The sequence below is a fragment of the Podarcis melisellensis genome, assembly GCF_964234715.1.
Source record: "Podarcis melisellensis genome assembly, chromosome: 5".
NCBI lineage: Eukaryota > Metazoa > Chordata > Lepidosauria > Squamata > Lacertidae > Podarcis > Podarcis melisellensis.
In genome coordinates, this window is record NC_138537.1 from 75,887,690 (window position 1) to 75,901,142 (window position 13,453).

Below are 13,453 nucleotides of genomic sequence, written 5' to 3' on the forward strand. Positions count from 1 at the left end.
GGCTTTCCGCAAAGTTTTACTGCTTTTCTTCTCCACACCAGTGGCAGGGAAGATGAGCAGCAATGCCACACACTGGGCAGCTGGGACACTGCCTTTTGCACATTGGCCACCTGAGGTAGCTTCTTCCCCCTGCCTAATGGGTGGGTCGGCTCTGTGTGCTTCAGTCATTTATGTCAAGGGGCAGTTGACAAGAGGCATCTAGCAACAATTTTTTAGGGGTTCTCAAGCTCTCTCCCCCCCCCCCCAGCAGCATAGACAGTGTGCAAGGGAGAGCCGAGAGGTTCAAACCCCTCTGCCCAAATCAGTGTGTCTCTCTTGCCAGTCACCAGATTGAGCATTTGGTGAGTGGGGTGATAACTGCTCCCCCATCTCAGCTGAACTGTGTCGATCAGTTGAGGGGTGTGTTTGCCTACATATGTCCTGTGTGTGAGAGAGAGTAAGTGTGTGGGGTGGCCACACCCACCACTGCCGTGCTGTCACCCCACTCAAGTAACAAAGCGTTTCCAGACCATTGTTGTCCCACGGTAAATGCTTAACCTGCCAAGGGGCACTGGATTGAAAGTACCAGCTCATTATACTCAAACTGTACAACATCTGGTAGTCAGTAACCTCTCAGGTCATGGGAAACCTTGCCTGGATTCCAGCCAATTGGGCTATGGAAGTCCTCATATTAAAATTAATTATGAATCGGACTAATCAGTAATATGGGTCATAAAGTAACCTTGTCGAGTTGGGGATGCTGCAACTGGGTTTTAATGAAGTTAAGTATCAGGAAACATTAGTTTCCTTCATTATTATTATTATTATTGAAGCAAACGTGTTTCCCAAATACCCATTCTATTTAATAGAAACTGTAATCCTACAAAATGATTTTTAGCCAATTCTACAAAAGAGTGTGCGCAAATCCAGATTCCCCTGACCTCTGAGCTAAGTGCACTCCAAAGTCTTGCTTTGATTTTCAACGTTAATCCTGCTATGAGCTAGAGAAGTTGGGGCATATCCTGTTAACCATTTGACAACACACAGCCAATGCTTTGGCCACTGCTGAATTGGAGAAGTCTCCGTTCAAAGATTTGCTGGCTCCTGAATGATCTTTTGACTGTCCTATATTCAAGGCCTGGAGGGCCATATGCTACAAATGGCACCAGGCCAATCCACAAGTTAGGTCACCACTTTCATTAGGCACATCAAAGACAGCCAGAGATTACTCAACCGCACAGCAACTATCATCCTGCATAAATCTCTTCCTTGCACTGCAAAGGTCATAGAGATGCCTACAACTCAGGGGAAAGACCCTAGCTCAGTGATAGAGTACTGGTCCCCAATTCAATTCAATCCAGACATCTCCCAGTAGGTCTGAGAAAGACTCCTGTCTGGAATCCAGACAAGCCACTGTCAACCAGTGTAGGACATACTGAGCTAGATGGACCAATAGTCTAACTCTGTTTAAAACAGTGGTGGCTAAGCTGTGGCTGAGCCTCACATCTAATTTCCACTTGCATCCTATTTCTGGCTCTCTCTGTGTCTGTCTGTCTGTCTCTTTCTCTCATATAGAAATAACTTGTCTTACACATGATTCCTGCATGCCAGGAATAAGGATGCAATCAGATTTTTGCGACTGGTTCAATATGATTCAACTGACTCATCACCCATACCATTTTACTTCAGTTTCAACTTAGCTATTTTTAACTTCTTCCTGATCCAGTCCTTCAGCTTTTAGAAAATAACACCATTGTTTACTTTTTTAATGACGATTTCAGGGCTGGCTAAAAACTGAATGAGCTGGTAATTGCCCATTGAAGTATGCATCTTACATCAGGGTTGCTATCTGTTCAAGAGAGAATCAGGAGGCGATGGACACCCTCTGCACACAAATGCCTGCATGCACACACACGTGCACACACACACACACACACACACACAGAGTTACTGTTTCTCTTGTCATCTAGCTAGCATTTTAACAACTTATACAGTGGTACCTCGGGTTACATACGTTTCAGGTTACAGATGCTTCAGGTTACAGACTCCGCTAACCCAGAAATAGTGCTTCAGGTTAAGAACTTTGCTTCAGGATGAGAACAGAAATCGTGCTCCGGCGGCGCAGCAGCAGCAGGAGGCCCCATTAGCTAAAGTGGTGCTTCAGGTTAAGAATAGTTTCAGGTTAAGAACGAACCTCCAGAACGAATTAAGTACTTAACCCGAGGTACCACTGTACTGTCAAGCATATACCCCCACCCCCCAAAAAAGTTCCCATTATTCAAGGCATAGTTTGCAGGGTGTACTTATGATCTCAAACCACACGCACACCCACCCCCACCCACAACCCACACACCCACTGCCCCACTCAAAAGAACAAAAAGATGTAGTCAGCATTTTTGCATGGATGAATAATGATAATAAGCATAAGAAGGGTAATAGGAAAACTAGCCATTTATTATAAAGTTTTTATAAATAATGTTACTCCAAAAATACATGCATCTGACTCATATTTTAACACTCAGGAAATACAAGTAAGGCCCATTTTTGTTACATTAATAAATATCAAAGGTTCACCTTAAGACACAATGACTGCTTTCTGTGTGCATTTGGCAATGTCACATGGTGGGGTGGTGGTGGGGAGTGAGAGAAAGGTTACCAATACAACAGTGAAAGTTAATGGTGGTTAATGGCTAACCTAATGACCTCAATTGCGAATCAAGACTGGTTGAAGTGAATGCACATTTCAGTGGTACCCAGTTAGAAGACGGTTAAGATCAAATTTGACAGCTGGGATAGCTAATTCGGTAGAACATGAGACTCTTAATTTCAAGGTTGTGGGTTCACCCCAATATTGGGCAAAAGATTCTTCCATCGCGGTGGTTGAAACTAGATGGCCCTTGTGGGCCCTTCCTACTCTACAAATCTATGTTTCTAAACACTGATGATGATGGTAGCTGACTAAATTGTATTGGAACAAATATCATCATATTCAAATTATTCTAAATACAAACAAACCAGCATCAGGGAAATCCGCATTAGTCACTGAAAGAAAGACCACTTTGCAAACAGAGCAGACGAGTAGACTACAGGAGCCAATTCAATGTTTGGTCTTCTTGCAGTGAATTCCATCACCACCCCTAGCCAGGAACAAGGCTCAGTGAATTGCAAGAAATAGACCTGCACATTTTTCACTTCAAAGCTCTGTTCCTTTGTCGCTTTTAATTGTATTTTTAGGAGGAGAATACTTTTAGGTTTCTGTTACAAACGACCCTGTTGAGATTCTTTTTTTCCTTTTTAAGTGTGTGGCAGATGTTGATAGATAGATGGATGATTCCTAACGCAGTATATGTCTATTTCATCCACTGATCTCAAAACACATTACAAAGATGATTGAGTGTCTTACCGTAGGTATGCCTTATTGATTTCTCTTGCTATTGCTGTGTCCGAGATGACAGCAGGAGAGCAAAGACAAGAGTCTTATCAAATCATGGTTACCCCATCCTTCCTTCTCTCCCCCACCATTTCCAGTCTAGATGAGTACCATGCAACGCTCTCTTGTCTACCTGTTGCATCCGGGTCACCTCCCTGCACCTGAACTATCTGTGGTAAATAACAGACACACACCCCCAAAAAAACCCCAAACAATGCAGGCAGGGGATGTAATGATAGAATTTATAATTTAGAGATATTCTTTTGGTATTAAAAATTTGGTAATCTAAGGATTGCCCTAAAGTCATGCAACCCAAACTGTCCCATAGGCACAGAAATTGTTGCACAAGTTTGCATGAGAAGCTCTGCAGAATAAAGTTGGTTCAAGACATTTCTCATTCATGTAGTCCAGGGGGTGGGGATCCTCCAGCCCACAGCTCTAGTTAGAACTCCAGGCCAAGCCATGCCTGCTTGTCCTACACCAAACCTCAGATGTGACATCAGTTGTGGGGCCAGTAAAAGCTTGGCTTAGCTGAAAAGGGGCTTGGCAGTGTCTGTAAAGCCCTATGCAAAGTGCTCCGCAAGATAGTATAAGGGGCTTTTGAAGCCCTGACAGTCAGTGGGTTGTGGGGTCATGGGAAGCTCTGCAGATCTCTTGTAGGCACAAAAGGTCACTTGACATCATGTTTCCTGTTGGGTGGGGTAACAGCATTAGAGCCCAGGGTAGCCAGAGGAGGAGATGAAAGAGGGTGAAGAAAGAGCTGTGAGTAGAGGGGGCCCTTTCCCCCAACTTTTGCACCCCTGGGAAACTCAACAAATCTACCACACCTAGAACTGGGTGTGGCGAGTGCAGCTGAATGGGACACAGCTGTGGGCAACCTGAAGAAGTACCCTCCATCTTGAGCATCTCCATAAAAAGCAAGTCTAGAGGAAGAGGCTAGGGTGATGTTCACTATCTCCAGGAACTCTTCTCACTGAGAGACTTTTGTGGGCAAGCTGAGAGTTTGTTTGGATCCTGGATGAGAATACGGAGGGTGTGACAGAAGGAAAATGAATTGATATCAATTTATAGATTACATATTAGTAACTTTGTATTACTGTAACCTTTTTATATATAACTGTGTATTTGTGCAATATTTTGTAATACATAGTGGAGTCCCTAAGACGGTCTTGTACACCTCCTTCCAGCAACTTCTGCAGCCAAACTAGTGCCAAATGCATTGCTCTGCTTTCCTTTGGACCACATCAGCAAAGCCAATTGTCACCTAAGCAGCCCAGGAACTCCATATAGAGCTTGCGCCCTGGAGAGGTCACTTTGGTGCTACTATAAAGCAGCAAAAACAACAACATGGGAAGCAGCAGTTACAAGTTACCAGTCTCTGCCACCATAGCAGGTGCTGTGTTTCTCCAGAGGTTTGACTTCACCCCAGAGGCACACTTCATTGTCCCTCGAGACTGATGAATGCCAACAACAACAATAAAAGTATTGCCCTAATGTGGCTTTCAAAAATTATCCTTAAAGTTATTCACTTGGGTAGCCACAACAGGCTTCATCTGAGCTACCCAGGAGATAAACAGCCTCTTGTTGGTTTGAAGCTTTAATCTCATCTTTGCAAAGTGCTCCCAACACCCTTTGCTTGGCAACTCTCTTTGCATAAATATTTGTTGCAAGAAACCAATCTTGACAGCTATAAATAAATCCCAGATTAATGATTCTTAAAACAGCTAAGGGAAAAACACCCTGCCTTTCGAGCATTTGTGGCAAACATGTCACGTACTCTTCCAAATTCTCACCCTCTGCCTTCTGCTCGCTGCACAGTAACGACAAGATTATTTGCACCCCCTTGAATAAGATGATCCTCTTTTGTGCTGCCTAAACCAATAAACGCTTTCTTGCTACCATTACACTCTTTTGTCATATTCCACAGTCATTAGCCAAAAGACAAAAGCAATACTAATTCATATAGTGATATGAGTGCTATAAATTAACGGAAAGAAATCCAAGGCCTCAAACTGACCCCAAGGAAATGTTGAGAGGAGGGGGAGAGAAAGAGAGAAAGAAGAGGAAGAGGTGGTGTTACTGACAATTTTTTGGGCTTCCAGTATGCAAGCTTCAATTGCTCAAAGTATAATTGTTTTAGAAGTAGGACACACACAGTATCCACATTTGGAGGGATGAGTGCAAACTGGAGGCATTTTGACTTTTTAACAATCACCTCACATTGACCTCATGTTAGTTTACTTCTTTGGGATTTTTAATTCTTGGGATGTAAAGGGAGAAATGCTGTTGTGCCTTCTTAACCAAGGTGAAAGAATGTATTGATTGCCAAAGGCCCCCGAGCTCTGCCCTCTATTTCTGTCCTAAAACATTTTCAAGTGCGTATGCAAGGAAGACGGACACATGGCTGCAAATGTCTGGGAACCCGAACCAGGCCAGACCCTTTGAATCAACCATATAGGAAGAAATCCATGCTTTCAAAAGTGCCAGCACATTATGGTTGCTGAAATGTGGCTTCTTATGGATCAAGGCTAAGTATGGCAGAAGAGTCAGACTTGATCAGACAAAAGGCCCATCCAGGACCCTGTTCTCACACTGGCCAACCAGATGCCTATGGGAAATCCATAAAGTAGGACCTGAATCTAGCAGCATTTTCCACACTTGTGATTCCCAGCAACTGATATCCGGAGGCATACTAGCTCTGACAGATAACTACAAGGCCATAGTATGTGGCCTGTACTTGCTGATTTAGCATTTGAGGGTCAAACTACATCTGATGCTAAGTAAAGAAACGGAAAGAGCAAATTGGGGAGGAGCAGCAGGCTAAGGACTGGAAGGCAGGGAAAGGGATTTTCAACTCTGTATTCATCTAGCTGTGGCCCCAGTGAAAGAAAACACAGGAGCTGCTAGTTGCTTGAGTGCGGGGAGCTTCCATAGGTGCTAGAAGTGGCTTCCTTCTGAATGTAAATATCAATGGGGGAGTGCCTATCAAGATAGCAGTGGGGGAGATCAAAATCCACTGTTGACACCTGGAGTTTTGTCACATACACACTGCTACTTGCGTGCAACTGAAAGACATACATTGATGGTCGTATGTAGGTTGGGTCTAATTTCTGTGCTTGAATGGCTACAAGAATGCACTGACACAGATACTCAATATGTTGAAAGGTCAGACTGGGGTCCAACACATGCACATATGGAGGGTTGGGCCATGATCATTCAGAGCCCACCTTTTCTGTGAAGCCTTTGACACAACTCACTTGTCCCCATAACTTACTACGGGGTGGGGAACCTCAAGCCCTGGAGCTCTTGTCTAGTCTCCCATCTCCTCTATTCCTGTGGCCCTGAGAGTGACATGGCAGGAGTGGTGGCTCCAAAAGTGGGTCAGGAATTGGTGTAGATGTCTAGGGTGGGGACACCTGGATCTGATGGCTCCCCAAGCATCCTGGCAGCATAAGACTATGGGTGGGGAGGGGGTCCTGCTCCTCTTCTGAGACCCCAGTTCTAGATATGGGTAACACTGAACCCTGACACCATCTATGCAACCCCCCTCACTCATCATCAAGAGCTCTTTGCTTTAACTCCCACCTTCTTTATGCACAATGGATATATATTGCAATTATTCCAGTTTCTTGAACTAATTTTTTTTCTTTATTCCACAAAAATAAAGAGAGGTGGCCATGTTTCTAGAAGCACATCCATACATTTGGGGCTCCATTTCACTACAGTGACTGTTATTTCTAAAGAAATGTCACTCTCAGAGATACGATGAACTGGGAAACATACAGTCTAGGCTTCAGTTTTTATTCTAGCTGTGGGGTGGTGGCTGGAGTTCCCAAGGTCAAATTCAGTTCTCTCAGGGGTATTGCAAAGGCTTCCAAGTTGGCAGCCCAGAGGCAGAAGATGTGGGTGTGGAGAGACCTTTTGTATGGGTGGGACGTCATGGCTTTGGTCCTCTGCCCCTGACTCGGTTCACAAAGTGGCCCTTCAAGAAATCTAATTGCTACAGTGAGTCATGGGGAAACTTGGAATCATTAACAGTTGTCAGATTCTTCAGAAAATGTCAGAGCCAAGATGTGAACAACCAGAGTGTTGAATCCTTCTTTCACACCCAAGCTCCACAGATCTCCCTTCTCCAATAACTGCAAAGGTGACCTTGTAGAGGGGAGCAATCAGGTGAACCTGTCATAACTATTTCTCAAAGGAAGTTATATCTTAAGCAACTGAAACAGAAACCAATTTTCTCAGGAAGTATCCTGATTTCTTTATGACTTGTTTTGAAGAATGGCTGGCTGGCTTGTTGTATTATCGATCAGCACTTTTCATATATATATATAGTGCAAACTACAAGGAAGCCTGAATTCCAGATGATGCCTATTTGTAAATCTGTTTGGAATCTATAAAGATCATTATAGCTTTCTTTAATATGATATGCATTCAGATCATCATTGCTACCATAATATGTTCCTCTAGGCCAAATAATGTTGAAAGACTCATTAGTAACTTGTCAATAATTTCTTCTAACTGTACTCCCACTATTGATTCCCTAAAAAAAATTTTTGGAACAAGTCTGTTGAAAACTTATTTTAGCCTGCCTCCCCAACCAAGATGTTTCCTGTTTTATATTCTGAGGGAGATGAGAAGAGCAAAGGAACTGGCAGAGCCCTGCTGCCAAAGAAATTGTGTGTTATTTTGAGTATATATGCAAGTTTCAGCCTTCCACACCTTAGCAGCACCTGTTCACACAACCTATTTTGTTGGTTTTATTTTGATTATATATATTGCGGGTTTTATGTTGATCTTTTCTGTCAACTGCTCTGAGACCTCCAGGTATATAAATTCTAACAACAACAACAACAACAACAACAACAACAACAACAACAACAACGACGACAACAATTCTCTCCTCTTTGTCCATTCTCTCTGCCAGTTTTCATCTCAATCTGGTCTTCTTTCTTCACAACTCATCTGAGCCAGCCTATGTTTATTCATAATTTCTGAGACTCCATTGCTTCTCTTGGTCTATAGCTCTTCTGGACATCTGATTTGTCTATTCCCAAGTGCCTGGACCAGGTGTGGAGAACCATAGGCACAGAGGGTAAAGGTGGCCCCATAAGCATCTCTATATGACCCTCAGGACTCTCCCCAATGCCACACCATTCTCCAGTCACGCCACCTCTGCTCAGGCATGCTGTTCACCAGACCTATTTTGCACCTTTCATGAGTGGTTTTGCTTGTGCTCCTGGTGATGCCTTTGCTTGTCTGGATGGAGGATTCAGAGGGTGGAAAATAGCTTACTGTAGAAAGGTAAAGTTCGCATTCATTGCACCATCCACTTTTTCTTTTGGTTCTGCCCAGCCCTGGTATGAAAAAAGATCCCCTTCTTCTTGGCCTAGACCCTTTTGACAGCTCTGCCCCACTCTAGAATCAGAGGAGTTCTAGCAATGGCAGCCGGAAGGCCCCTCTGTGGTTGTCTCAACTGCAATCCCCACCAGAAGCTTCATCATCACCACCATCATCTCAACAACACACCCCTCCTAGAAACATAGAGTTAGAAGGGACCCCAAGGGTCATCAAGTTCTACCCCCTGTGATGCCGGAATCTCAGCTAAAGCATCCATGACAGTTGGCCATCCAACCTCTTCTTAAAAACATCCAATGAAGGAGAGTCACCACTTTCTGAGGGAGTTCGTTCCACTGTCAAACACCACTCACCATTCTTTCTGATGGAATCTCCTTCCTTGTCACTTGAACCCATTGGTATGGGTCCACAGCAGGAGAAAACAAGCTTGCTCCATCTTCCATGCAACAACCCTTTAGCTATTTAATATGGCTATCATATCTCCTCTCCTTCTGTTAACCTTCACTAGAGATTATTGAGAGGACCAAGTTTAAGAGACCAATGTATGTTCCAGCACCCTTAGAATTTGCTTTCCTCTCGCATTTCTATTGCACATAATGCAAAACCGGCTATTTTAAAATTAAAAACATTTCTTCCTACTTCGAGTGCCCACTCATTCTTTGTGCTTTCTATACTTCACGTTCCCCAATGGCCTTCAGCTACATTTCTTCACAGCCTCCTGTTGTTGTCTAAAGTGGGCACTAGCTCATCACACCACTTTCAAGTAGTGTTTATCTTATGCTTTTATATGACACTACACAGCCACGACATAATCAAATTACATGGTTGTCAGTTATACAGCTCTTTATTTTTCTTTTTACATCGACGCTTGTGCTCCAGCAGTACAGCTCCTCACGGACATTACTAAACCAACTCCATTTCTGCATTTTTTTAAAAAAAGATTTTTAAAAAGCTGATCAGAATATGCATCTTGAATTGGTATTCCACCACTACTCTCTGATCATTATAAGGATAGAGTCATTTCTTGGAAGTTGTTTAATGCATTTCTAATCCTGCTGTTTCATTTGATTCTGTACCCACTGGTTCTTCCTGGGCAATCTGCCAATGGAATTTATCCTCTTCCTGACAGTTGTTTTGAAGCTGGTGCTTAGGGGAGGTTCTTGATACAGTTCTGGAAAAGTTAGCTCAGAAAAAAAGAGAAAGGTTTGCACTGGGATAACTAGTTGCAAGAAAGGCTGAGATGAAATTCCTCAGTGCCATGGGTCTGCAGTTAAAGGTAAAGGTAAAGTTAAAGGACCCCTGGATGGTTAAGTCCAGTCAAAGGCAACCATGGCGTTGCGGCGCTCATCTCGCTTTCAGGCCGAGGGAGCTGGCGTTTGTCCACAGACAGCTTTCCAGGTCATGACTAAACCACTTCTGGTGCAATGGGACACCATGACAGAAACCAGAGCGCACAGAAACACCATTTACCTTCCTGCCGCAGAGGTACCTATTTAACTACTTGCATTGGCATGCTTTCGAACTGCTTGGTTGGCAGAAGCAAGGACAGAGCAACGGGAGCTTGCTCCGTTGCGTGGATTTCAACCGCTGACCTTCCGATTGTCAAGCCTAAGAGGCTCAGTGGTTTAGACCACAGCGCCACCCACACCCAACAGTAGCCCACAGGTGCCAACCAGTTCCATCCTCTGCTCCTTAGCTGGTGGCACTTGCAGTCCTAGGGGGTGGTTGGACAGTTCAGTGAGATTGTGGGGAATTCACTGACTTCCTCTGTGCCATGGCAGGGAGGAAGGACTGTCACGCCCTATAAAAACTTCCCAACCAGTCTTGCTCAGTGGCTGGATCAACAGGGAGATTGGCTCTTGCTAACCACAAAATGCATTCACCATGCCCTCCCTCTCTGCTCCTTTTCCCACTATCACTCCAGAGGAGCCAAATCTAACATAGCATGGGTTGCCAGAGCCCAGGGCTGCATGGTGGGGGTTATACAGAGGGAAATGGATGGTGTACACATGCACATTCAACTGCTTAACAGCATCCATGTCACCTAGGAGATTGCAGCTGCAAAGATAAGAAAAGAGTCATTCTGTTGTCTGGAGAGTTTACTTCCTGGTTTGCACGGAGAAGCCGTTTTCAACAGAGCGCAGCCACAGAAGCACACATCTGTATTGAGGCAACACTGGGTATTGAAACTTTGTACCCCTAATAATTTTGCGCCCAGGACAACCACTCCCACGGCCCCTACCAGGCTATGCCACTGACTATGTCCCAGCAGCAAATCAAGAAATACCCTGCATGTCTTAAACTCCTGCCAAATCTTCACTCATTCAGAGATGTTGATGATCAGGACAAATCCAATGCCATCCACCCAAGTTAAAGCAGAACTGTTAAAAAGGATCACACCTTTATTCAATGTGTTTATACAAAGGCAGATGTTTTGAGAAAGCGACACATTATTCCTTCTTCAAAGAGGATTCTTTTATACATAGAGTTTGCTATGTGTGAAAAGGCACCAGATAGGCAGCTGCCAGAATGGGGTGTTTATATATCCACACTGCCAGGCATTGGATATTGAGCCTTCCCATTTCGTCTGGCAGCACGGTGATGTAGCTAGAGGTGTGACGGTTGTTCAGCTACCATGACCACCGAAAACTATTGACTCCGCAACTGGGGCTCACTAAAGCCAGTGGCAAGGAGGCCCTTTGAGTCATGTAAGTGGGCAAACCAATTCCCAGCAACAGCAGCCTATGGCTGTCGTTAAGTTCTTTATTGGTTAAGGAAAAGGGTAGCCAAAGGTGCAATCCGGAGGCTATAGGCAGCTCATGACAGTCCTTGCTTCAGGCACCGCGCTCGTATGTGCTGCCATCTGCGCCACAGCAGTGCCAGGAGCTGCTGCCAAGTGTAAAGTAAAACCTGTTCCTGTTGGCACTCGCTGCAGTACCAAAATTCTCTCGCGTTACACTCGCTGCATGCTAAGGCGTTGCTCAACAGAAAAGCGAAGGCATTGCAGAAGGGACAAAGGGTAAAAAAAAAGAGTCAGAACACAGGTTGAGGGAATCGAGTGGTGATTATAATGAGCTTAGGGGAGAGTGACCCGGTGGCCCGATTCAGTCTGCAATCTCCATCTTGGATCAGAGTCTAAAAGCTGCAGTCATATTTGTGCTGTATTCAGTTTTGGTTCTTCCTCATTGTTCCACCTCTCGTTTCGGGTAATATCTTGTCCAGTGAAGTGTTCTGGAGAAACCAAGAGCCTGCTGCTAACTTTGACTGGTCCTAATAAAAATACTGTGCATTTTGGAGTTGCCATCTGCCCCCCCCCCAAAAAAACCCCTTTTCTGAAACAATACAGCTATGCTTACAAAGGCAACATCCCTGTGATGCAGACTAGCAAAACAATATAGTAAAAGGATATCTCTTTCCAACAAGGCATTTCCCAATACATTATACTAACCGAGGGTGGGCAACTGGATCTAGCCAGGAGACTGGGCCTTTTTGACAGGTGGGTGGGGTGTATCCTAAATTAGGTCTTGCTATTTCAAAACATATTGAGGGGGCTGCTTACTTCTGTTCATTCAATCTGACAGCACCTTAGTAAGGACATTTGTATGACAAAAATACGTAATCATTGTTAAACTAAAAAATTGAAAAGCAATGTGATACTGATGGTATGAGCCACACAGCTAACCGCAAATAATGCTCTTAAATATATATTATTTTTGGTTTTTAATTATGCACATTCACTACATCTGATGTAAATATATGCATTTATTCCATGTCCCACCCCATAGGCTCAAGATGACTTATGGTATTTCAATGCATATCATATATTAGTGCTAAAATAAAATACTATTCAAACTGCAAGAACAAGCTTCAGGATCTGTTTAAAGGATGTTGTAAAAATCCCAACTTGCTGACAACATCTTTATGTGCTGCACAAAAAGTGAAGAAATTGCTTTTGAATAAATGATGGCAGTTTCATTTATTCACTTTTTTACAATATTCTAAAATGGTTCTCCTACTTATATCTCCACAGACACTGTATTGTATATCAACCACAAATTCTCCTTCTGTTTAAATGTGTTCCATCTCATCCTGTATTAACTGAGCATGGGGCATCAATAGTTATGCTGAATTTAAAGGTTACATAGGGAGAATTTCACCTGTTTTATTCTTCTATTGCAGTACGCTTCTAGCTAATGCCTTTTTCTACACAGCTATAGTCTTCCCCAGCACTGAATCTACTTCAGCTGAGAATTTAAGGAACAAATTTTTTTTTTTACACAAACTAGTGATGCCAAAGAGGTTCATATTTTTTAGGCTCAGAAGCACATGTCGCAGGAGCTCATTCATGATGCTTGTCTTACCTAAGTCAGTTTCTTCTCCAACTTGGATTCTAATTCAAGCCCCAAAAGAAATCCCCTCTTGCCCACTCAGACCGCACTGGTCCCCCAAACTGACACTCCCCTCCCTCCTTTATGCTACAGACTGAGCTGGAGAAATGGCAATGCTCTGAAAGTGACTGCCCCAAGAACACACCATTACAGTGGTACCTCTGGTTAAGAACTTAATTTGTTCCGGAGATCTGTTCTTAACCTGAAACTGTTCTTATTCTGAGGTATCACTTTAGCTAATGGGGCCTCCTGCTGCTGCCACACCGCATGATTTCTGTTCTCATCCTGAAGCAAAGTT

At 43.7% G+C, this 13,453-nt stretch overlaps 1 protein-coding gene across 6 annotated transcripts in view; it reads right to left on the reverse strand.

Moving 5' to 3' along the window:
• GRID1 (glutamate ionotropic receptor delta type subunit 1) overlaps window positions 1-13,453 on the reverse strand; it is a 700,182-nt gene that overhangs the window by 539,311 nt on the left and 147,418 nt on the right. The window lies entirely within an intron of this gene.